General features: G+C 34.4%; 1 protein-coding gene and 1 long non-coding RNA gene across 3 annotated transcripts in view; one reads left to right on the top strand and one right to left on the bottom strand.

Moving 5' to 3' along the window:
• LOC134276000 (uncharacterized) overlaps positions 1 to 27,303 on the top strand; it is a 226,467-nt gene that overhangs the window by 146,465 nt on the left and 52,699 nt on the right. The window lies entirely within an intron of this gene.
• On the bottom strand, positions 25,431 to 26,923 carry LOC134275996 (uncharacterized). Of its 2 annotated transcripts, none has more exons than XR_009993961.1 (3): positions 26,828 to 26,923; positions 26,235 to 26,331; positions 25,431 to 26,113 (listed from the first exon to the last, which is right to left on the bottom strand). It is a non-coding gene; the product is annotated as an uncharacterized LOC134275996 (long non-coding RNA). The 2 variants fall into 2 exon arrangements; XR_009993960.1 differs by having other exon boundaries at positions 26,824 to 26,923.

The following is a 27,303-nucleotide window of genomic DNA, read 5'->3' on the forward strand; positions in this document are numbered from 1 at the left end:
GGACCCCTTATCTTCCAGAATTGTGAATTTCAAGGCCCCAGGGTCAGGGGTACCAATGGGATGGGGGGCTGTACTTATATGCTGAAAATGAATTAATTGTTTGAAACATGCTCCTTGGTAATAATCAAATATTTTTTAAAAGCAAGGACGCCTTTTCAAAAATTGTGCAAGGTGTGGATCCACTCGATCCAGGCCTAAGGGTCAGGGGTTCATGTGTGGTAAGACCACAACTGATTATTGCTGAATATTACTGATTAGTTGAAATGCATTTTTTGTTCCCCTACCCTGCCTGTGAACAACCAAACTTAGCAACTGCTAGGTGTATAGTTATGATGATCAATGGTGCCTCTTTCAAAATTGTGAATGCCATAGCATCTGGCTTAAAACATTCAAATTTAATCACTGGAAAGTTGTTGCATAATGCTCAGGTGACCTATAAGGCCCATGGGCCTCTTGTTTCCTAAATATTTCATGTAAGAATTTGGGTTCCCTATAGTGGCCCCGCCCAACCCCCGGGTGTCATGATTTGAACAATTTAGAAACTACACTACCCCATGATACCTTCAAATAAGTTTAAGCTTTTCTGGCCCAGTGGTTCCTGAGAAGATTTTTTAATGACCACACCCTATTTTGTCTTTTCTTGATTATCTCCCCTTCTAGGGGATCTTGGTCCTTCATTTTAAGAATTTTCATTCCCCTTTACCCAAGAATGCTTTGTAACAAGTTTGAATAAAAATCGGCCAAGTGGTTCCTGAGTAGAAGTCGAAAATGTGAAAAGTTTACAGATGGGAAGACAGACAGATGGGGATGGACAAAATGTGACCAGAAAAGCTCACTTGAGAATTCGGCTCAGGTGAGCTAAAAATAGGACTAGTGCGTCTTGTTTATTGAGACATTAGTATTGTACTGGATTGAATGATATGTGTTTTTACATATTTATTTTTGTTTAATACAATTTAAAATTTGCTTATGATAACGTGAACTTACAGTTTGACTTGGATATCCCGAAGGCTGCATTTCGAGATAATCAGACGATCGAGATATTGTGGTTTTGGTTCAACCAACTTTAATTTAGATTGTTACATGGTATATATTTATAGACATCCGAGGACGAATGTTAAATAGAGAATTTAAGGGTAGTACCGTGTAACGAATTCGGCATTCTCCACCATATATGGGTATGAATATTCTTGTGATATTAGTCATCAAAATAATGATTCGATGAATGATTGAACGAAAACCAGAAGTCTCTGTCGAGACTGAAGCTCTACTGGTTTGTACTTATAGCAAAGGAAGAGAAAAGTACTTAAGCAGTTGGAAATTGAAACTTTTCAACAGCAATAAATAGAATAATGATCCTTGATTAAGTCTCTTTATGTTCTTAGTGCAGTCTACTTGCATGCCACATTTATATTATAATCAGACTGAAATTGTATTTGGAGTAGCATTTTGAAAGAATTTCACAGAAATTTCTATTTTTAGTAACCACGGCAACACCGTTCATCGAAATCAAAAACTGATACACAGAATTATGTATCTTATTGTAGTCTACTTGTGTGCCAAGTTATATTGAAATCAGACTAAAACTGTAGAAGGAGTAGCATTTTGAAAGAATTTTACAGAAATTTCTATTTTTAGTAACCACGGCAACACCATTCATCGAAATCAAAAACCGATACTCAGAATTGTGTATCTTAGTGTAGTCTACTTGTGTGCCAAATTATACTGAAATCAGACTAAAACTGTACGAGGAGTAGCATTTTGAAAGAATTTCACAGAAATTTCTATTTTTAGTAACCACGGCACCACCGTTCATTGAAATCAAAAACTGATATACAGAATTATGTATCTTATTGTAGTCTACTTGTGTGCCAAGTTATATTGAAATCAGACTAAAATTGTATTTGGAGTAGCATTTTGAAAGAATTTCACAGAAATTTCTATTTTTAGTAACCACGGCAACACCGTTCATCGAAATCAAAAACTGATACACAGAATTATGTATCTTATTGTAGTCTACTTGTGTGCCAAGTTATATTGAAATCAGACTAAAACTGTAGAAGGAGTAGCATTTTGAAAGAATTTCACAGAAATTTCTATTTTTAGTAACCACGGCAACACCGTTCATCGAAATCAAAAACCGATACTCAGAATTGTGTATCTTAGTATAGTCTACTTGTGTGCCAAATTATACTGAAATCAGACTAAAACTGTAGGAGGAGTAGCATTTTGAAAGAATTTCACAGAAATTTCTATTTTTAGTAACCACGGCAACACCGTTCATCGAAATCAAAAACTGATACACAGAATTATGTATCTTATTGTAGTCTACTTGTGTGCCAAGTTATATTGAAATCAGACTAAAACTGTAGAAGGAGTAGCATTTTGAAAGAATTTCACAGAAATTTCTATTTTTAGTAACCATGGCAACACCGTTCATCGAAATCAAAAACCGATACACAGAATTGTGTACCTTAGTGTAGTTTACTTGTGTGCCAAGTTATATTGAAATCAGACTAAAACTGTAGGAGGAGTAGCATTTTGAAAGAATTTCACAGAAATTTCTATTTTTAGTAACCACGGCAACACCGTTCATCGAAATCAAAAACTGATACACAGAATTATGTATCCTAGTGTAGTCTACTTGTGTGCCAAGTTATATTGAAATCAGACTAAAACTGTAGGAGGAGTAGCATTTTGAAAGAATTTCACAGAAATTTCTATTTTTAGTAACCATGGCAACACCGTTCATCGAAATCAAAAACCGATACACAGAATTGTGTATCTTAGTGTAGTCTACTTGTGTGCCAAGTTATATTGAAATCAGACCAAAACTGTAGGAGGAGTAGCATTTTGAAAAATTGTTTACAGACAGACAGACGGACAGACAGACAGACAGACGGACGGACGACGGACGCATTACTATCGCATAAGCTCTTCTGGTCTCTGACCAGTAGAGCTAAAAATATGTTGATATTTATTCTTATACCTTTGCATTAATTGATTAATGTTATTTGAAACTTAATATGAGCTAGGCGCAAATATTGTTCACCTCATTCCGAATTTCCTCCACGCTTTGAGGAATACGCAACGTAAATAAACCATTAACTGGTCTATAAATGCAATAATATAGTACTAAATGTGCTTACCTCTGATAATTTGGATAAATAATAAATCCAATGATTGATTATTAGGGTAAAACCTTACCATCCACGTAGCATCGTTTTTGAAAGGGGGCAGTTTGAGGGAAAAAAAATTGTCCAATCTGATTAAAATCAGATCCTTTGATCCGCTCACATAGATCGTTACACAAGGATCTGAAGAAACCCCTTTTCGGTAAATCTCCTGGTGACTTTTCTAATAAAAATTATTCATTAAAATTTTGACCAATCAGAGAGATCGTACTTAAGCGACATTCAGGAAAATGAATGAAGACGTGAAAGTAGCTGTGGAGAAAATCTTATCGTTTCGTATAAAACAAAGAGCTAAAAAAAACCAGCAAGTACTTATTATATTTCTCTACAAAAAAGACTGGTGGTTCTGTAGGCAGGCTACGGAAAGCAGGTCAGGATTTTCTGTTCGTGTATCATCGGGGCTTTCCCTTCTCTGACTTAATATTCTGAGATAGACCTACTTCTAAAATCTTGCAAGTAAACGTTTGACTGGCTAATTGAAAGGTCACCAGGAGATGACCCCGAATAGGGTTTCTTCAGATCCTTGTGTAGCGATCTATGTGAACGGATCAAAGGATCTGATTTTAATCAGATTGAAGTTTGACTTACCTGAAAAGGTTGACAAGCCAAAAAAAAAGGAAAACTACCCAATCTCGAAAATCCTATTTCGTTTTTTTTTTCAATGCCAACTTCTTTCGGTACCTATTTCTTTGCATTCAATACCACATTACCCTGATATCTTTATATCTTTTCCGTGTAGTATAAAGTGGGGGGGGGGGGGGGGGGGCAACCAGCCTATCTGTTACAGTGTTAGATTTATTAATTTATTTAATAAATCTATAATATATTTCATGCTTTTAATTTGTAAATAAATGTATTGATATGGTTACCCAGGTAGAACAAGTAGCACCTGTACTTATTTATTATTGCCTCAGGGTATGAAGGTTCTGGTCTTTGGTCTTTGGTTTGAAGTATACATGGTTTACATTGGTTTGGACATTGTAAGGTTGTGTTGTATTGGTTTACTTATTTTTCCCTCCAAAAGTTGTTTTGATGGTCATTCTTTGTCCAGTGTTCCAGTAGAGAGGGCTATATTTACAGAATCCCTTATTCAGACTTTTGACATTGACTAAGACAATATTTCTCTCTATTAAGGTAAGCTAATATTTATATACTAATTCTAATAAGATTTCTAATATTTATTTGATTTAACTGTAAAGTCTGTAATTTTGCCAAAGTTAATTCTATAGCACTTTCACAGTCAGAATCTGAGTTGAGAGATAGAATTTAAGAGTAACTGTTTTATTGATACAGATAGTAGTTTTTATTAGCTCTACTGGTCAGAGACCAGAAGAGCTTATGCGATAGTAATGCGTCCGGCGTCCGTCCGTCTGTCTGTAAACAATTTTTCAAAATGCTACTCCTCCTACAGTTTTGGTGTAATTTCAATATAACTTGGCACACAAGTAGAATACACTAAGATACATAATTCTGTGTATCGGTTTTTGATTTCGATGAACGGTGTTGCCGTGGTTACTAAAAATAGAAATTTCTGTGAAATTCTTTCAAAATGCTACTCCTCCTACAGTTTTGCTCTGATTTCAGTATAACTTGGCACACAAGTAGAATACACTAAGATACATAATTCTGTGTATCGGTTTTTGATTTCGATGAACGGTGTTGCCGTGGTTACTAAAAATAGAAATTTCTGCGAAATTCTTTCAAAATGCTACTCCTCCTACAGTTTTGGTCTGATTTCAGTATAGCTTGGCACACAAGTAGAATACACTAAGATACATAATTCTGTGTATCGGTTTTTGATTTCGATGAACGGTGTTGCCGTGGTTACTAAAAATAGAAATTTCTGTGAAATTCTTTCAAAATGCTACTCCTCCTACAGTTTTGGTCTGATTTCAGTATAACTTGGCACACAAGTAGAATACACTAAGATACATAATTCTGTGTATCGGTTTTTGATTTCGATGGACGGTGTTGCCGTGGTTACTAAAAATAGAAATTTCTGTGAAATTCTTTCAAAATGCTACTCCTCCTACAGTTTTGGTCTGATTTCAGTATAATTTGGCACACAAGTAGAATACACTAAGATACATAAATCTGTGTATCGGTTTTTGATTTAGATGAACGGTGTTGCCGTGGTTACTAAAAATAGAAATATCTGTAAAATTGTTTCAAAATGCTACTCCTCCTACAGTTTTGGTCTGATTTCAATATAACTTGGCACACAAGTAGACTACACTAAGAACATAAAGAGACTTTATCAACGATCATTATTCTATATATTGCTGTTGTAAAGTTTCAAATCCCAGCTGCTTAAGTACTCTTCTCTTCCTTTGCTATAAGTTCAAACCAGTAGAGCTTCAGTCTCGACAGAGACTTCTGGTTTAAATAAATATGTAGATATTTTTATGATAAGTTTACTTATATAAACTATGATAATTTGTAGTTTTATGATCTGGACCATGTGAGCCATATAATTGACACTCTTAGACTATTGATTGGGAGAGGCTCGATCCCATAGATTGGTATGATATTATTGTTTTATATATTTTATGATTAACCTGAAATAGTAAAGTCTGTGTAGACATTATTGTAAAAGATAGATCAGTTTTTGTTGTATAAAGAGATTATTATTTTTAAAGAGTATAATATTGAAAGGGAGTATTAATCTATATTATAATGTGTTGTTCTTGTGAAGAGTTACCTCCCTTTATGTAGTATATCTGTTAATCGCAGGTTGTGATTACTAGCTGCATTGATGGATATACATATATTAGAATATTTTATGCTATGTATTTATTATTTGTTATTATAATTTTCAGGGTATTTTCCTATTTCCTATTTTCCATTTCTGTGTTCATCTGTATGTGAATAAATGGAGATGTTCTGAACCCTGAAACGGACTTACTTATACCTAGTACACAGTTTTTCATACTAGGCGGTAAAAGCTATAAAGTACATTCGGAACATATCAGAAGAGTATAAAAGATAAGTGCATCCGAAGCTTTCCGGCTAGTTGAAGTTATGGCGCCAAATCGTCATGCATTAGAAGTAGTAATTGGTGTAACTGCTATATATACGAGCTCCCCGGGCTCTGAGAGTCAGACGTCTGCAGTCTCACCCTCAGAAAGGTTCTGCCACAGACAGAGAGACGAAACAGATTAATATGACGCTCACAGAGCAAGGCTCAGATGAGTTTAGATGTGTAATTATTAATCAGACTAATTCTGAATTTGTTAGCAACTTTCGATTGCTTGGTTTATGCATTTTACGAGTTTTACTGCTATAGGGTTGGCAGCATTAATTGATTCAGTTATAGATTTCCAAACTTCCCTCTTCTTTTGAGTGGTCACTCCGGCGCCGAATTTAGCCATCAAAATTTTCTTATTATCATCAAGTAAGGCACATTTTTTTGCATGAAACTTAAGTATGTTTCTTAGTTAAAGCCGTGTCACAATGTCACGATTTATGCTACGGTTACCCACGAATTAAAACAAGAGGCCCAGGGGCCACATTCTCACCTGAGCAATTGGCTAGAAAGCACATATCAGATTAGAACTGAAAATTTACTGAGTTTGGGGGGGCTTGGATTTTAACCCCCCAGGGGGTCATGATTTGAAGAAACTAGAATCTACACTACCTGAGGATGATTCCATATACATATCACTAAGCATGGATTTGAAGTACTTGAAAAGAGGATTTTAAAAGGTTTCCCTATGCTGTATATTCCTATGTAAAACTTTGATCGGCCATTTTGGCCCCACCCTACCCCCGGGGGTCATAATTTGAACAAATTTGAATCTACAGTGCCTGAGGATAATTTCACATGAGTTTCATTTTTCCTGTCTCAATGGTTCTTGAGAAGAAGATTTTCAAAGATTTTTCCTATACATATTCCTATGTAAAAGTTTGATCGGCCATTTTGGCCCCACCCTACCCCCGGGGGTCATGATTTAAACAAATTTGAATCTACACTACCTGAAGATGATTGTACATGAGTTCATCTTTTTTGGCCCAATGGTTCTTGAGAAGAAAAGTTGTAAAGATTTTTCCTTTATATTCCTATGTAAAATTTTGATCGGCCATTTTTGCCCCACCCTACCCCCGGGGGTCATGATTTGAAGAAACTTGAATCTACACTACCTGAGGATAATTCCACATGAGTTTCATCTTTCCTGGCCCAGTTGTTCTTGAGAAGAAGATTTTTAAAGATTTTTCCTATATATTCGTTTGTAAAAATTTGATCGGCCATTTTGGCCCCACCCTACCCCCGGGGATCATGATTTTAACAAACTTGAATCTTCACTACCTGAGGATGATTCCACATGAGTTTCATCTTTCCTGGCCCAGTGGTTCTTGAGAAGAAGATTTTTAAAGATTTTTCCTATATATTACTATGTAAAAGTTTGATCGGCCATTTTGGCCCCACCGTGCCCCCGGGGATCATGAATTGAACAAACTTGAATCTACACTACCTGAGAATGATTCCACATGAGTTTCATCTTTCCTGACCCAGTGGTTCTTGAGAAGAAGATTTTTTAAAAATACCATTAATTTTTCATAATTATCTCCCCTTGGAAAAGGGCGTGGCCCTTCATTTGAACAAACTTGAATCCCCTTTACCGAAGGATACTTTGTAGCATGTTTGGTTGAAATTGGCCCAGTGGTTCTTGAGAAGAAGATGAAAATGTAAAAAGTTTACAACAACAACGACAGACAACGGACAAATGATCAGAAAAGCTCACTTGAGCCTTCGGTTACGATATTTCTACGATTATGAAGGATTAAACGCGGTTACATACAATACTCGTACGAAGGACTACGATATGCCAGATTACATACACGATATTAGTACGACTAATGGCGATTTCTTACGAATATACAAGTTATGTAATGCATATATAGAGTAAAGGGAGATTTGTCTGAAATCATGAAACATCATAGTTATGCTATTTGATCATAGTAAAAACTTCAGTGTGGAGCTTTTGATTATGTTCAATCTTTTCATGAGTTTATTGTACACGGTGTTGATCATGCTTATAGTTTCTGTTAAAAATGTATTTTCAGTTTATTTCACTTTTCTAAGCCTTTTATTTCAGGCAGTGTTTTGATTTCGCAGACACCATCTGCCTACATCGTAGTAACTCGTTAGTTCAATCGCACAGTTTTCGTACAGCACTTGCCATTAATTGTCCTTGTTCGTATCATATTCGCGGGAAAGTCGTACTATGTACCTATCAATTCAAAGAACATTCGTAATATCTCGTAGGACACTCGCAGTAACTCGAGAGACGCTCGCACAAATTCGAAAGACACTCGAAGTAACTCGTGGGACTCCCGTAGTGTCGCGAGTACTACGAAGTTCGGCGAATGTCGCTCGAACTTCCAAGATGTGTACGAGTGCAGTGCAGATGCTGTGCGATTGTCTACGAATAATCAAAAATCCTTTGTGTCTACGATTGTTTTGAACATGCTCAAAACAATCGCCACGATCTAACACGATTAAGGAAGATATCCTACGAGTACTTCTGCGATAAATCCCGATCTGCTGGGATTTTTGAATTCGTAATGAATCGTAGCTATAAATCGTGACAGTGTGACAGGGGCTTAAGCAGTTTGATTTGGGAATAAGTATCGTACGTAAGAAAAATTCTTAGATTTTTAGCTCACCTGAGCCGAAGGCTCAAGTGAGCTTTTCTGATCACATTTTGTCTGTCGTCCTTTCGTCCGTCCGTCTGTCTGTCCGTCTGTAAACTTTTAACATTTTCGACTTCTTCTCAAGAACCACTGGGCCAATTTTGACTTAACTTGGTACAAAGCATCCTTGGGTGAAGGGTAATTTAAATTGTTAAAATAAAGGGCCAAGTCCTCTCAAAAGGAGAGATAATCAAGAAAAGACAAAAATAGGACTTCCGGTGTGGCGACGCACATGGCGTAAAGCGGGAACGAGGACTGAGGGTCTTATCGTAGAGGTTTAGTGTGTGGATCGTGGTATATTGAATGTAATGTGCTCTGGTCGGGTCCCCAAGTAGGTGTGGTTTGCGTTTGTGCAAGATTCAGGGTTGCTGCATATCACTGGATGCACCGGGCGAAGGGACCATACTTTCCTTCGAGGAAATTCGGAAAGTTCAGGAAATAAGATGCCACGAACAGGAAATAAGGAGAAAGAAAAAGAAAAAGACAGTGCGCAAGGTGATGAAGTGTCAAATAAGGACCTAAGAGACCTATTTTCGAGTCTTATACAAAAATTAGAAAACTCAATGAGTGAGAGGCTTGCTACATTAGAGAAGAAGCTAGAGGAAACGCGGACTACTGTCAAGGAGGAAATTATAGAAATGAAGGCAGCTTTGCAGAACCAGGATGACCGTCTAACGGAACTGGAAAAGATTGACAAAGAGATTGTACAACCGCAGAGTGAAAGGGTAAGCCAATTAGAGACGTCTCTACGACAGTTGCAAGATCATATCACATATTTAGAGGCAAAATCAAGAAAATACAATCTACTGTTCTACGGCATTGCGAGAGAGGAGAAGGAAGACGTGCCGGCAGTCATTCTGAACTTTCTCCGCCAAAAATTGGGCGTGCTGTCAGCAGAGGCTATCCTGATTCAAAACTGTCACAGAATCCCTAAAAATCCAAATAGCAATTACAACAAACCTGGAGCTCCAGATGCAATCATTGTCAAATTCGTTCGGATGGAAGACCGAAATCAGATATTGATCCACGCCAGGAACGCTACCTTACCACAAGGTTACGCAGTAAGGACCGATTTGCCGGGTCACTTGAAGAAGAAGAGAGGGGAATTGGCGCAGAAAGCATACGAGCTAAGGAAAGCGGGTAACAAGACATGGATCCGGGAAGTCAAAGATGACGTCATTCTTGAATATAGAAGAAAAGACGAAAAAGAATGGATCAAATTCTGTGGTCCGGCAATGTAGTTTTAAGAAGTTATTTTTCTTCTGCAGATAAAGGTTATTGGACTTATGGTGAAGGTGTTTGAATGTTATAACTTTATCTATAAAGTGCTTTCAAGTGCTTACTTGTTTAGTTTATACTCAATGTACAATAACAAATACAATTTAAAGGTATAGAAAGAAAGATGTACATTACGTTTTTAAACAAATGAAAACTTAATGTAAGCAAATGGCTCACAATCTGATTTTGACAATCTGACCAAGTTTAATTGATAAGATAAGACCCAATGCAGTCTACAACATATTTTTTTTCTCTGTAACTGTTCTATTACCATACAGGAAGTATTTTTCATTTTTGATTTATGTGTGAAAGAAATGAGAGTATGCAGCATGTATATGTTTTTATCTTTTTTCAACTGTAACAATATAGATGTAATATGACTAAGTTCAATATTACTTCTGTAAACTGCAGAGGCTTACATGATTCCGCAAAAAGAAAAGATGTATTTAACTATTTAAGAAATTTAAAATCATCTCATCTATATATTGTTTACAAGACACCCATTGCACAGAATCAGAGAAAAAATCAGTTTATGCCCAATGGGGAAATGACATACTTATCAGCTCAGGAAAATCAGATGCAAGGGGGACTTTAACACTTTTTAATAACAAAAATGAAATTAAAATTTCTAAAGTTTATAGTGACAGTGAAGGAAATTTTATCATATCAAATATAATGGTGGATAACAAATACTCAATCACCTTGGTAAATTTATATGGTCTAAACAAAGATAATCCTAAATTTTATTCAGAAATTAGTGATAAAGTGGAAGAGCTATTTGACACTGACTTTATAATCATGTGTGGGGACTGGAATGTAGTACAGGATTACCAGTTAGATTGTTATAATTATGTTAGGGAAAATAATCCAAAGAACAAACTTGAAATTGAAAAGTTAAAAACTAAATTTAACTTAGTTGATCCCTGGAGGATTAAAAACCCAGATGAAAAAAAATATACATGGAGTAGAAAGAACCCAGTTAAACAGGCTAGACTTGACTACTTTTTAGTATCAGAGGAACTCATCAATTGTAAGTGACGTTAATATAAAGCCAGGCTATAGGACTGATCACTCTATCATTGAATTAGATATCACTATTAATGAGTTTAAACGCGGAAAAGGATTCTGGCGCTTTAACAACTCCTTATTGAGAAACAAAGAATTTATACAAAATGTTAAAAAAATTATCAGAGAAACAGATAATGAATACCGTATTGATGAATCAACCTTAGAAATTCCAGAAAATCTTTTTCTTGATGTTTTATTGATGAAAATAAGGGAAATGGCAATACAAATGTCTGCAAAACTAACTAGAGAAAGGAAAGAAATCATAAATTGAAAATTGGAAATCAATTAAAAATTTTACATGATATGTATGCAAAAAACCATTTGTCATTTTATCTAGATATGATAAATGATCTTGAGATAGATTTAGAGGAGATTAGAAAATATGAATTAAAGGGGCTTTTACTAAGAAGTCACTGTAAATGGATAGAAGATGGGGAGAAACCTACAAAATATTTTTGTGCCCTAGAAAAAAGAAATTATGTCAATAAGAATATCAACAATTTAATCAATGATGATGGTAAATATGTAAACAAACAACAAGAGATCTTGGAAGAAGAAAGAAAATTTTACAAAAAACTATATGAAAATAAAGATCATGAGCTCGATGATGTTAATCTTGAGGATTTACTTCAAAAGTATGAAGTGCCAAAAATAAATAATGATACAAAAAGTTCTATAGATGTGGAAATTACAATACAGGAAGTATTTCAAGCTCTTAAAAACTTTAAAAATGACAAAACGCCTGGGACCGACGGTTTCACAGCAGAATTTTTCAAGTTTTTTTTTGGACAGATATCAATTCATATATTCTTAAATCCTTTAATTATAGTTACAAAGCAGGTCAGCTGTCTTATACACAGACACTTGGAATAATTTCTATTCTCCCTAAAGGCAACAAGTCAAGGGAACATTTAAAAAATTGGAGACCAATTACATTACTGAACATTACATATAAACTTCTATCTAGTGTTTTAGCCAACCGAATAAAACTAACCCTGTCAAAAATAATACATGAAAATCAAAAAGGGTTTCTTGCTGGTAGATATATTGGTGAAAACTCAAGGTTATTATATGATGTTATTCACTATTGTAAAGAAAATGATCACCCAGGTCAGATCCTTTTAATTGATTTTGAAAAAGCATTCGATTCTATATCTTGGAGATTCATTTTCAAAGTACTCAGATTCTTCAATTTTGGTGAAAATTTTTTAAAATGGATAAAGATTTTACTTAATGAGCCTAGGTTATGCGTTATCCAAAATGGTTTTTTTTCAAACTTTTTCCAAATGGGACGAGGTTGTAGGCAAGGTGATCCTATTTCACCATATTTGTTTTTACTATGTGCAGAAATAATGGGAATTATGATTAGAAATAATAAATTGATAAAGGGCATTGTTATTGAAGATAAGGAATATAAACTATTACAATATGCTGATGATACAGTTTTATTGATGGATGGCTCAGAGGAATCCATCAAATCAACTTTATCTTTAGTTAATCAGTACTCCAAATTCTCTGGATTGAAACCAAATTATGATAAAACACAATGTATTAAGATCGGGTCAACTGTTCATACTGATAACAATTTATGTGATAAATATCCAAACTTAATGTGGTCACAGGAACCATTTACAGTGTTAGGTATAACATACTGTGTAGATTTAGATCCATATGCTATGTTTGCTTTGAATTTTTTTCCAAAGATTGACACTGTCAAAAAACTTATATCATCATGGTCTAGAAGATGTTTATCAACGGCCGGTCGTATAACTGTTGTAAAAACCTTGCTTTTACCTAAATTTAGTCACCTATTGATTACTTTACCTAGCCCATCTAAAGAGAAACTAAAGGAAATTGAAGATATATTCTTTAATTATATTTGGAATTCTAAAACAGCTAGGGTGGCTAAAATTACCATATGTCAAAGTTATGAAAATGGTGGTATGAGAATGACACACTTAACAATTCAAATTTCTAAAACGATTTAGAGTTTTAGAATGTTAATATATTAGTTCAAATATCTAACTTTCAAAAACTCAAACTGATTTGGTATAATGAAATTTAATATTTTAGTTCAAAAATCTAAATTTTCAAATTTCGAAATAGGTTTTAGAATTTTGATATTTTAGAATTTTACCTTAAATTTTCAAAATTCAAATTACCAAAAACGATTAATGGAATTTAAACGTTTGAGTTTTTAGTCTACCGTTTGTTCAGAAAATTTACACTTAACAATTTAAAGTTCGGTAATATTTTTCGTTTTTCGATTATTTGAAATTAGCTTCAAACTTCTAAAATCCAACTTTGAAACGTTTAAGATTTTTAGAAATTTGGAATTTTGGTTCAAATGTTCAAATTTCTAATAATTTAACACTTTGAGTTTTTAGACTTTTACTTTAAATATCCAAAATTTAAACCAGGTATAGAATTTCATATTTCGGATATTTGAAGTAAACTTCTAAAAAACTGTACAAACGTGTTTTGTTTATTTAAAAGTTGAGTTTTTAAATCAAAATTCTAAATTTCTAAAAATCTAAAGCGTTTGAAAGTTGGAAGTTTGAAGTAAATTTTAAATAATCAAAAGACGAAAACGTTATCGAATTTTAGATTGTTAAGCGTAAACTTTCTGAACAAACGATAGATTAAAGACTCAAAAGTTTAAAATACAAAATGTTTTTTTGGAAATTTGAATTTTGAATGTTTAAGATAAAAATCTTAAAACTCAAAATGTTAAACCTGTTTGGAAAATTGAAATTTTAGATTGTTGAAGTAAAATATTAAAATCCAATATACCAAATCAGTTTGAGTTTTTGAAAGTTAGATATTTGAATTAATATATCAACATTCTAAAACTCTAAATCGTTTTAGAAATTTGAATTGTTAAGTGTTACACGGACCGGTGGTATGAGGATGACATGTCTTGATTCCTTTTGTAAAAGCTTAAAAATCACATGGATTCGCAGGCTACTGGATGGTTATTGTATATCAGCCTGGAAAGAATTGCTAAAGGATTTAAATCCAGATCTTAAATACTTGAATATTTATGGAAGTGATTTTTAAAAAAAAAACTCAAGAAAGATACAAAAAATGTTTTTTGGAAAGATGTTTTTTTCAGCATTGTTAGATTTGAAGTTAAGTATTGAGTCATGGTGAGTTATAAGTCATGGCTGAGGAAAGGCATACAATTTATTTTTGATTTTTAGCGACCAGAAGAGCTTATGCGAGAGTAATGCATCCGTCGTCCGTCCGTCTGTCTGTCTGTCTGTCCGTCTGTAAACAATTTTTCAAAATGCTACTCCTCCTACAGTTTTGGTCTGATTTCAATATAACTTGGCACACAAGTAGACTACACTAAGATACATAATTTTGTGTATCGGTTTTTGATTTCGATGAACGGTGTTGCCGTGGTTACTGAAAATAGAAATTTCTGTGAAATTCTTTCAAAATGCTACTTCTCCTACAGTTTTGGTCTGATTTCAATATAACTTGGCACACAAGTAGACTACACTAAGATACATAATTCTGTTTATCGGTTTTTGATTTGGATGAACGGTGTTGCCGTGGTTACTAAAAATAGAAATTTCTGTGAAATTCTTTCAAAATGCTACTCCTCCTACAGTTTTGGTCTGATTTCAATATAACTTGGCACACAAGTAGACTACACTAAGATACATAATTCTGTGTATCGGTTTTTGATTTGGATGAACGGTGTTGTCGTGGTTACTAAAAATAGAAATTTCTGTGAAATTCTTTCAAAATGCTACTTCTCCTACAGTTTTGGTCTGATCTCAATATAACTTGGCACACAAGTAGACTACACTAAGATACATAATTCTGTTTATCGGTTTTTTATTTGGATGAACGGTGTTGCCGTGGTTACTAAAAATAGAAATTTCTGTGAAATTCTTTCAAAATGCTACTTCTCCTACAGTTTTGGTCTGATTTCAATATAACTTGGCACACAAGTAGACTACACTAAGATACATAATTCTGTTTATCGGTTTTTGATTTGGATGAACGGTGTTGCCGTGGTTACTAAAAATAGAAATTTCTGTGAAATTCTTTCAAAATGCTACTCCTCCTACAGTTTTGGTCTGATTTCAATATAACTTGGCACACAAGTAGACTACACTAAGATACATAATTCTGTGTATCGGTTTTTTATTTGGATGAACGGTGTTGTCGTGGTTACTAAAAATAGAAATTTCTGTGAATTTCTTTCAAAATGCTACTTCTCCTACAGTTTTGGTCTGCCATCAGTATAATTTGGCACACAAGAAGACTTCACTAAGATACATAATTCTGTTTATCGGTTTTTTATTTGGATGAACGGTGTTGCCGTGGTTACTAAAAATAGAAATTTCTGTGAAATTCTTTCAAAATGCTACTTCTCCTACAGTTTTGGTCTGATTTCAATATAACTTGGCACACAAGTAGACTACACTAAGATACATAATTCTGTGTATTGGTTTTTGATTTGGATGAACGGTGTTTCCGTGGTTACTAAAAATAGAAATTTCTGTGAAATTCTTTCAAAATGCTACTCCTCCTACAGTTTTGGTCTGATTTCAATATAACTTGGCACACAAGTAGTCTACACTAAGATACATAATTTTGTGTATCGGTTTTTGATTTCGATGAACGGTGTTGCCGTGGTTACTAAAAATAGAAATTTCTGTGAAATTCTTTCAAAATGCTACTTCTCCTACAGTTTTGGTCTGATTTCAATATAACTTGGCACACAAGTAGACTACACTAAGATACATAATTCTTTGTATCGGTTTTTGATTTGGATGAACGGTGTTGCGTGGTTACTAAAAATAGAAATTTCTGTGAAATTCTTTCAAAATGCTACTCCTACAGTTTTGGTCTGATTTCAATATAACTTGACACACAAGTAGACTACACTAAGATACATAATTCTGTGTATCGGTTTTTGATTTGGATGAACGGTGTTGCCGTGGTTACTAGAAATAGAAATTTCTGTGAAATTCTTTCAAAATGCTACTCCTCCTACAGTTTTGGTCTGATTTCAATATAACTTGACACACAAGTAGAACACACTAAGGTACATAAATCTATTTATCAGTTTTTGATTTCGATGAACTGTGTTGACGTGCTTCTAAAAATAGAAATTTCCGTGAAATTTTTTCAAAATGCTACTCCTCCTACAGTTTTGGTCTGATTTCAATGTAACTTGGCACACAAGTAGACTACACTAAGATACATAATTCTGTGTATCGGTTTTTGATTTCGATGAATGGTGTAGCTGTGGTTACTAAAAATAGAAATTTCTGTGAAATTCTTTCAAAATGCTACACCTCCTACAGTTTTGGTCTGATTTCAATATAACTTGGCACACAAGTAGACTACACTAAGGTACATAATTCTGTATATAGTTTTTCACTTCAATGAACGGTGTTGCCACGGTTACTAAAAATAGAAATTTCTGGTTAATACACTCAAAATGCTACTTTAAATACAGTTTTAGTCTGATTATAATGTAATGTGGCATGCAAGTAGACTACACTAAAACATAAAGAGACGAAATCAAGGATCATTTTTCTATTAATTGCTGTTGAAAAGTTTCAATTCCCAACTGCCTAAGTACTTTTCTCTTCTTTTGCTATAAGTACAAACCAGTAGAGCTTCAGTCTCGACAGAGACTTCTGGTTATGATACAAATGGTACTTTGTTGGATTATCAAGAATTTTGTAAGTTATATGATTTAAAAGTACCATTCACCTTGTTTTTAGGAATACTGAGTTGTATAAAAAAATTACAATTGAATTATGATCAAATGGCAATTCAAAGAAACCAGCCTTTTTTCCCAAAATTCTTACAAGTAATTATAAAAAGCAAGAAAGGTGCAAGAGATTTCTACGATATTCTTGTTAGTCAAAAATACAAAAAACCAAAGAGTGAAATTAAATGGGAGAATATTTTGGATTTAAATGTTGATGATTTTTGGTGGAAAAAACAAAATATTTTGTTCTTTAATGTAACAAATGATATACAGCTAAGATGGTTCCACTATAGAATTGTACATAGAATTTTAGCCACAAATACATTTTTATACAAAATTGGTGTTACTGACTCGCACTTATGTAGTTTGTGTAAAACGCATCCAGAGCACAGGCACCTGAAGTATGGATAATACCCCCCCCCCTTTTTTAATAAAAAAAATGTTAGAGTGTATAATATCTCAAAAATATAAAATTTCCCCGTCAAACACATCTATATGTCGTTATATGCAAGCAGATTGTACTTTTTCTCACGTTTAAAGAATGGCCTTATTCGGTATAATAAAAATACACAAGGTAAGAAACAAAAGTTGTAAACAAAAGGGGAACCCCTATTTCGAGACAGATTACCAAGGTAATAATTAATGTTACCTATCATAATTTTGCAATCACTCTGTCTGGGAGATGTTCTTTGATTAGTCTCTTTAACCTAAACCCCGCTATTAGCGTTTGATATGCCGTAATCAGACGATTTATTAATCGGATACATAAAATTTTCTCCATTGGCAGCGTTGAAGGAGGTTTTTGAGCTGCTTTTCTGTTTCGCCTTATCTGATTGGTTAGATATTTAAACTGTATTATAATTAGCCAATCAGAAAAGCAGCTCCAAAACCTCCTTCAACGCTGCCAATGGAGAAAATTTTATGTATCCGATTAATAAATCGTCTGATTACGGCATATCAAACGCTAATAGCGGGGTTTAGGTTAAAGAGACTAATCAAAGAACATCTCCCAGACAGAGTGATTGCAAAATTATGATAGGTAACATTAATTATTACCTTGGTAATCTGTCTCGAAATAGGGGTTCCCCTTTTGTTTACAACTTTTGTTTCTTACCTTGTGTATTTTTATTATACCGAATAAGGCCATTCTTTAAACGTGAGAAAAAGTACAATCTGCTTGCATATAACGACATATAGATGTGTTTGACGGGGAAATTTTATATTTTTGAGATATTATACATTCTTACATTTTTTTTTCATAAAAAAAAGGGGGGGGGTATTATCCATACTTCAGCCCAGGTGCCTGTGATCCAGAGACAATGTGCCACCTCTTTTGGGAATGTGAGTTTGTTGTAGAAATTTGGGAAAATGTTTTGAATTGGATGTTAGAAAAGTTTGGACTTGATATAAATCTAAATAAGGTTGATGTTCTGTTGGGAAAATATTACAAATATAACAATATATTTAATCTAGTAATATGTATAATTAAAAAGTATATCTATAGAACCAAACTAAAGAAAAATACATTATCTTTTGAGAGAGTCAAACAAGAAATTGTATATTACTATAATTGTGAGAAATATATTTATAAGAAAAATGGAGATATGGACAGCTTCAAAAAACGATGGAATGCGATAACATTTTAAGACGAAAATTATGTATGTAGATTAAGTTGTATAAATGCTATTAAGTACAGAATTGTAGTTTTCAGATGTGTATTTTTTCTATTGATAATATCTTTGTTAGCTACTGATATGGACATATGCATGCCTTTGTAGTGAATGATGAGTGAAAGGGTTAACAAAAAAAAAAAATTATCCTATCATAAGATAAGCTTGTGTTGTAACCCTGTAAGCATAGTGAATCCAGGGCCCCAACCCTGGCACTAAGCATTGTACTTTAATATATGATGGGATAATAAAAAAAATTTAAACAAAAAAAAAAAAAAAAGACAAAAATAGGGTAAGGTCATTAAAAAATCTTCTCAAGAACCACTGGGCCAGAAAAGATGAAACTTATGTGGAAGCATTCTGGGGTAGCGTAGATTCTAAATTGTTCAAATCATGACCCCCAGGGGAAGGGCTGGGCCACAATTGGGAATCAAATTTTTACATAGAAATATATAGGAAAAATCTTTCAAAATCTTCTTCTCAATAACCACTGGGCCAGAAAAGCTGAAACTTACGTGGAAGCATCCGTGGGAAATGTAGATTCTAAATTGTTCAAATCATGACCCCCAGGGGAAGGGCTGGGCCACAATTGGGAATCAAAGTTTTACATAGAAATATATAGGAAAAATCTTTGAAAATCTTCTTCTCAAGAAGCACGGGGCCAGAAAAGCTGAAACTTTTGTGGAAGCATTCTGGGGTAGTGTAGATTCTAAATTGTTCAAATCATGACCCCCGGGGGAAGGACGGGGCCACAATAGAGAATCAAAGTTTCACATAGAAATATATAGGAAAAATCTTTTAAAATCATCTTCTCAAGAACCACTGGGCCAGAAAAGCTGAAACTAATGTGGAAGCATCCTGGGGTAGTGTAGATTCTAAATTGTTCAAATCATGACCCCCGGGGGAAGGGCTGGGCCACAATTGGGAATCAAATTTTTACATAGAAATATATAGGAAAAATCTTTCAAAATCTTCTTCTCAAGAACCACTGGGCCAGAAAAGCTGAAACTTATGTGGAAGCATTCTGGGGTAGTGTAGATTCTAAACTGTTCAAATCATGAACCCCCGGGGGAAGGGCGGGGCCACAATTGGGAATCAAAGTTTTACATAGAAATATATAGGAAAAATCTTTTAATATCATCTCAAGAACCACTGGGCCAGAAAAGCTGAAACTTATGTGGAAGCATCCTGGGGTAGTGTAGATTCTAAATTGTTTAAATCATGACCCCCGGGGTAAGGGCTGGGCCACAATTGGGAATCAAATTTTTACATAGAAATATATAGGAATAATCTTTGAAAATCTTCTTCTCAAGAACCACGGGGCCAGAAAAGCTGAAACTTATGTGGAAGCATCCTGCGGTAAGTAATGTAGATTCTAAATTATTCAAATCATGACCCCCGGGGGAAGGGCTGGGCCACAATTGGGAATCAAATTTTTACATAGAAATATATAGGAAAAATCTTTGAAAATCTTTTTCTTAAGAACCATTGGGCCAGAAAAGCTGAAACTTATGTGGAAGCATACTGGGGTAGTGTAGATTCTAAATTGTTTAAATCATGACCCCCGGGGGAAGGGCTGGGCCACAATTGGGAATCAAAGTTTTACATAGAAATATATAAGAAAAATCTTTGAAAATCTTCTACTCAAGAACCACTGGGCCAGAAAAGCTGAAACTTATGTGGAAGCATCCTAGTATACTGTAGATTCTGAATTGTTCAAATCATGACCCGCGGGGAAGTTTTTCTCTCTCTTCAAATTTGCCTGCAATGTTTACATTCGGAACTCTCTATATTGTTCGTAGTAAATGCACTGAGTTATAGTGAGTACGAGTTATCGCCCATGTTTCTTTTGCTATATTACGAATACACGGAACGAATTCTATCGTTAAACCGGGTCCGTAGGACAATATCATTTTAACGATAGAACGTTCTATCTAGGTGGCACTGTAGCTCTCCAGTCTGTCAATATATATTTTTTCGGAGAGCTACAGTTCTGCAGCTATATTGAAATCAGACCAAAGACCAAGAGGTAGCATTTCGAAAGTATTTCACAGAAATTTCTAGTTTTAGTTACCATGCCAACACCGTTCATCAAAATCAAAAACCGATACACAGAATTATGTATCTTAGTGTAATCTACTTGTGCCATGTGATATTGAAATCAGACCAAAACTGAAGGAGGAGTAGCATTTTGAAAAATTGTTTACAAACAGACGGACGGACGCCGAACGCATTACTAACGCATAAGCTTTTCTGGTCTCTGACAATTAGAGCTAAAAACAAAAGCTTCATTTCAGTTATAACCTCAAATGAAGCTTTCGAAGAGAGAAAGAAGAAGGAAGATGAAAAAAGAGAAGCTTAACAAACTAAAGAAGAAAAAAAGAATTCAGAGAGAACTAGAAGAAATGAAGATGAAAGCAGAAGAAAAGGAGAGAAAAAATGAAAGAGAAAATGTCGAGGAAGAAAAAAGCTTGAATAACGCAGATGACAAAATTGAAATTTGTTTGCAAGTGTTTGATTATATTTGAGTAATAAATTATTGCTTGGTTGAACATGTTGAATTCTACAATCTTCATCAATTTCACTCACAATAAATGCGCAATACTCCTTAAGTTGAAAATAACAAAAAATAGTTTGATTTAACTTTTTATATCAAAAGAAGCATGGTTCAACGGGTAATAGGTAAACTTTCTTCGTAGATGTTGCATTGGTGTCGGAAGCAAATTGAAAGTGGGGGGGGGGGGCTAAGTGTAAGTGTGGGGGGGGTGGGGGTGGGGGGTTAGTTCGAACTTCGGTACCAAAATTTTTTCCAAACACCACCACTTTCCCCATTTTAACCTATACTAAGACGTACCTGTGGAAAGTGGGGGGGGGGGGGCTAAACCTACGAAGATATGTTCAATGTCTACACTACGTATATATTTGGAAAAAAGTGGGGGGGCTAAGACCCCCCCTAGCCCCCCGGTTCCGACGCCTATGTGTTGTCAATAGCTCACTTAATAAAAGAAGTAATAAAACAAAGGTCCGTGTCATAAAAATCATTAGTCATTAATAACATTATCCTCAAAGTTTTAATGAATATTTCAACATTATTTTAATTTAAAAGTGCAAACTGCCATTAATTTCATTTTATTTTCTGCAGAAAGACTCAAAATTTAAAAAAAAAAAAGCATTTTGAGTATTTTATGAAAGACACGCGTTCGCCATTTTGAGCTAATTAACACAACTTTCAAATTTAAACGACTAAATTTTCCGAATTAACGTGATAATGTTAGTGTTCTTTTATCGTTTTCATAGTTGCATTACGCCGAGTAAGATATTAGTTTAACACATCCTTTCTCCTATTTGAACGACATTAAGAACTTATTAGAAACAAGCAAATTCAAAGAATTGTGGTCCCCCGCTTTCGGTGTATTTGTGGATGAGATGTCATTTTTTTATGACACATTGTGTATAATATGAACACCCTATCAAATGTCATTTATTTAGAAATAATCACTGAAGTTGATTTTTTTTAAATAAGATCAATCGTGAAGGTCACGGGGTAAGAAATCATAGTATGCTCGGAAATATCTCGGCACAGGTAATGAACATGTCAAATACGAAAGCCATATCTCTTCTCAATATAAGGAACAAGATGTGTTTTTGAAACACAGATGACCTCGTATGGCAACATAACAAAGATTTAACATTTCTTAATTCAAATGAAATATATTTGATATTACCCAAAGTAGGGTTTTCAGACAAGAAATACGATTGTGAAATACAAAATCCCACCCCCCTGTTCAAAAGAAAGTTATGGCCAAGGATACATTTTTGAAAGGTAGGTCAAACTCCAAGGTGAAAGGATCTGAGTTGTTGATTTCTTTAAAAAGGTCACAAGTAATACATATGTGAAGGATGAAAACCCTAACCTTAACTGTTCAATAGTTATGGCCAAGGTAAAAGTTTTGGAAAAGTAAGTCAATCTCCAAGGTCAAGGTCAAAGGGTCAAAGTTCTTGGTATCCAATGAAAGGTCTTTTCACAAGGATTACATATGTAAAGTACGATAGCCCTAGCCCTTTCCGTTCAAAAGTTATGGTCAAGATAAAAGTTTTTTCATAGGTCTCTAAGGTCAAGGTAAAAAGGTCAAAATTGTTGGTATCCAATGAAAGGCCTTGACACAAAAAATGCATATGTGAAATATGAAATTCCTAGTTTCTACTATTCAAAAGACATGGCCAAAGTAAAAGTTTGGATTTTTTGTGTAAAAGTGGGTCAAACTCCAAGGTCTACGTCAAAAGGTCAAATATGGTGGTACCCAAAGAAAGGTCTTCTCACAAGGGACACACAAGTGAAATATAAAAGTCATAGCTACACTAAATCAAAAATAATGGGCAAGGTTAAAGTTTTTGTGATGGACGGACAGATGAATGAGATTTAATTTCCCCTCGCTTTCGCTAAAGCGGGGGACAATAAAGAAGGCAATAATTTGTTATTTTATTCATTATGGTTTTATTTTGATCGGGATTGGTCCAAAATGATTTTTTTTTTCAATTTGCCATTTCATTTCAATTTCTTGCCAAAAAAACTGAGACTAGTCAAAATTCACATATACTTTGATCATTAGTAAACTTAAGTGAATCGTCGTGCATACGTACAGGTATTTCTCCATCAGATAGTAAAGGCTTGTCATAATTTTTAATTCTTATACCACCAACCTTTCACTTGCTATGTACTTCAAAGCCATGATTAGTAATATTTATATGGAATCATCCTCAGGTAATGTAGATTCTAGTTTGACTTCGAATTAAAGTCATGACACTCCTTAGGTTCATAAACAGTACCTGTATCAGGTTCCAATGAGCAATCTTTGTATCAAGTGCGAGCTCCTAGTATTTCTACATTGTTAAGTTAAAGTCTTAAAAAAATAATTTTACACTATTCTGCCTGTAACTTTGAACTTGCTGCATTGACACTGGATTAAAATAAGAACTTTCCTTATTTCAAAAACAATACCTGTACCAATTTTCTTTTTTCTACCAGTGACCTTGAAATCGCCAAAATGACCTTGGATAAAGGTCAAGGCATATTCTTTGATCATAAGCAATATCTGTACCGAGTATGAGCTTCCACTGACTCTCCATTACAAAGTCAAGTTATGTCATACCTTTTTTCTAATAGTAACCTTGAACTAAATGGAATGACTGGATAAGATCATGACACATTTTTGGGTCATAAGCAATCCCCGTACCAGGTTTGAGCTTCCAGTGATTCTTTCTACAAAGTTATGACCTAGACAAAAATTTCATACTTTTAGGCCAGTGACCTTGAACTTGCAGGAATGACCTTGTGTCAGATCAGGACTCACTGTCGGGTCATTACAATCAAGCTCTATAACAAGTATAAGCTTCCAATGTTTCCATATATCAAAGTTAGAGCCTAGACAAAATTACATTCACAGACAATGTGATTCCTATATATCCCTAAAACTTCCTTTGTTTGGGGTAAAAGGAGAAGTTTCATTACAAGGAATACACATTTGAAGTATGAAAGCCCTAGCACTAATCATTCACATCATTTTTTTTTTACCAAAGTAGGTCAAAGTCTAACTTAAAGGTTGAAAAAAGTTCAAAAGGAATGGCCATGGGTAGTAAAAATTAGTAAATTTGGAGACACATAAACAGACAGACTGTGAGTTTATCAAAATATGCCCCCAAATCTTCAATTATAGAGGTGGAATAAAAACTCAACAAGTTTAATTCCATGACAAACAGACTGTATAATAGTGTATTTTAATATATATGATAAATTCAAACTGACATAAATTAATCATGTATCACAAGGGACAAACACAGTTTTTACAATTACATGTACATCAGTTATGCTTTTCAAGAAAAATTGAAAAAATATGAAACATCTAGAAAATCTTCATATACTACTTGTGTATGAGGTAGAACATGCGTATAGAACTTGACAAGGAAAAATATTTCATTAAAAAGTTAAATTACTTAGAACCTCAGTAACAACTAAAAGAAGGAAAAAGTGTTGCATACAAAGATAAAACTAAATTAGATAAGCAAGAAACCCATGGGCCACATCACTCACCTGAGTAACTTTGGCCATTATGTTATTAAACAGATTTCCCCCTAATACCTATCTTGACCTTTCCCAATCCCCAGGGGTCATGATCCAAGCAATTTAGAATCTACACTAGTAACACTACCCCATGATGCTTCCACAGAAGTTTTAGCTTTTCTGGCCCAGTGGTTCTTGAGAAGATTTTTTTATGACCCCATCCTTGACAATTTCCCCTCGGAAGGGGACTTTATTTTTATAATTTAAACTCCCACTACCCAAGGATGTTTTGTACTAAGTTTGGTCAAAATTGGCCCAATGGTTCTCAAGAATAAGCTAAAAATGTGAAAAGTTTACAGATGAATGGACAGTCAGACGGATGGACGACGGAAAACAGGTGATCAGAAAATCTCATATGAGCTAAAAACTGCAAGGTCTGCTATGTAAATCAAAGGAGAGAAAATATAAAAGAATTTAGATTTTGCATATTGTTATATTTATTTATAATCTAAAACACTAAAAAATAATAATGTTACAATGAGATCACTTTATCTTTTCTAGCAATTTTCAAACTAAAATTAGATATCATTGAGATGGTGGCCATCTCAAAGGGTCCCACTTTTAGCAATGAACATAAAAATGTAAAGTAACTGAAAGGGGTTTTAACCTTGACTCTTGGCCTAGAAACTTTGTTCAAGATCACTACACATCCATTGACCAGTGGCACTCTGTGAGAGGAGTATTAGCCACATTGGACCAAGGGGAGAAAGCATATGCTCTGGACAAGGATTCACAATAAAAAAAATTACCTCCCTTTCTCTTCAGCTTAGATATTCAGACAAGCACTGATTTACCTCTCTTGATATTTTTGCTTAAAAATCCAATCTTTAACTTTTTTAAATTAAAAAATATAATATACAGATACAAAAAAAAAACATTCAGAAAAAATAATGTAGTATATGAAAAGTTGTACAATAATGTAGTAACACAACTTTGAGTGATCTGCTGTGGATGTCATATGAGTTATCCTTAATGAGTTATGTACTCAGCATGGTACACTGAATCCTGGGAATTAAACTGTTTACTGTGTCCATCACTTTGTAGATATTAGTACATACACAACTCTGTCCATTGGATTCTGTGAGTTAAGCTATTTAGTGTGTCCATCACTTTGTAGATAACAATGTACTCAGCACGGTCCATTGAATTCTGTCAGTTAAGCTATTTAGTGTGCCCATCACTTTGTAGATATATAATAATGTACTCAGCACTATCCATTGAATTCTTTGAGTTGAGTTATTTAGTGTGTCCATCACTTGCAGTCCAAACCTTAAATTACTCTCTGCACTATTGTTGAAGCATATTTGTCTGCTATCAAAGAAACATGAAATTGATGGCAGTCTGCCTGTAAAAAAAGAAATCACAAGGACTCAACATAAATATTAATAAAATCTTAATAAATGAAAAATAGCTAACATATTTTTACAGAATAGAAGGATTTTGCAGAGCTTGTACATGTGTCTTACCTTTATTTTCAGGTCCCATAGTTGATCTCTTTGGAGTCTTGAGGAATCATGTTGATCTGCTTTTGGAAACAGGATCAATGCCAGCATAACCGTCTGCCTATTAACAAAAAGACACTAAGAATCCAAGCAATGAGAGAGTCAAAATCTCCTCTAATTCACATAATGCAAGGTCTAGAGCTTTACATGCATCTGATCTGACTAACCATCAATGTTTAGGTTAGACAGTAGTAAGTCCTTACTTTCCACATTCTTGTTAACTGATTGAGATCAGTCTCATCTTCTACTTGTTAACAAAGGAAATCCAAAGGTAATGAAAAAAACATGAACAAAAATACCTTGTGACAAAATGTTCACCTGAGTCACCTTGACTTTGTCATCAAAAGAAAAATTCTTAATTCATATTTTTTTTACTAATCCTAGTCCAAAGGGATCATGATGTAACCTAATTTGAAACAACACATCCTCGGGATGCCCTATTGTTATTGCAACACAGTCTTGCTGTTGTGCAGCAGAAGTAAATCCCCCTGGACCTATGATTTGATAAGTGTATAAAGAAAATTTGTAAATTGCAAAAAATAAATCTTTTTACCCACTCCTTAATCAGATATTGGCTGCTGTACAAAGCTTGGCAATAGACTCTTCTTTTTCTTCACTTGGTCAGCACTGGTCCTCTTCCCTTGTCAAATGCCTTGAAAATACTGGATGGAGAGAAGATAAGCAATAATAAAAAGCAATGTAATAATCACAGAAATTCAAATGAACATAATCATTACAACATTATTAGCTTGAAAATCAAAAAGCAAATAAAGACAATAAGGTTATGATAGCTAGGAATAAGGTGGAATATTGGCGCAAGGCAAGGAAAGCATAGTTACTTTAGAGTAGGGAGGACAAAGATATGTCAGAAAGAATTAACTAAACAAGAGGCCCACGGGCCACATCGCTCACCTGAGCACCTTTGGTCGGCCAATGTGGCCCCGCCCTACCCCCAGGGGTCATGATTTGAACAAACTTGAATCTACATTACCTGAGAATGCATCCATACACATATGATCAATTATGGCTTGGC

This window comes from Saccostrea cucullata, unplaced genomic scaffold (genome assembly GCF_032062105.1).
Source record: "Saccostrea cucullata isolate Sc308-1 unplaced genomic scaffold, CSIRO_AGI_Scuc_v1 ctg937, whole genome shotgun sequence".
Classification (NCBI taxonomy): Eukaryota; Metazoa; Mollusca; class Bivalvia; order Ostreida; family Ostreidae; genus Saccostrea; species Saccostrea cuccullata.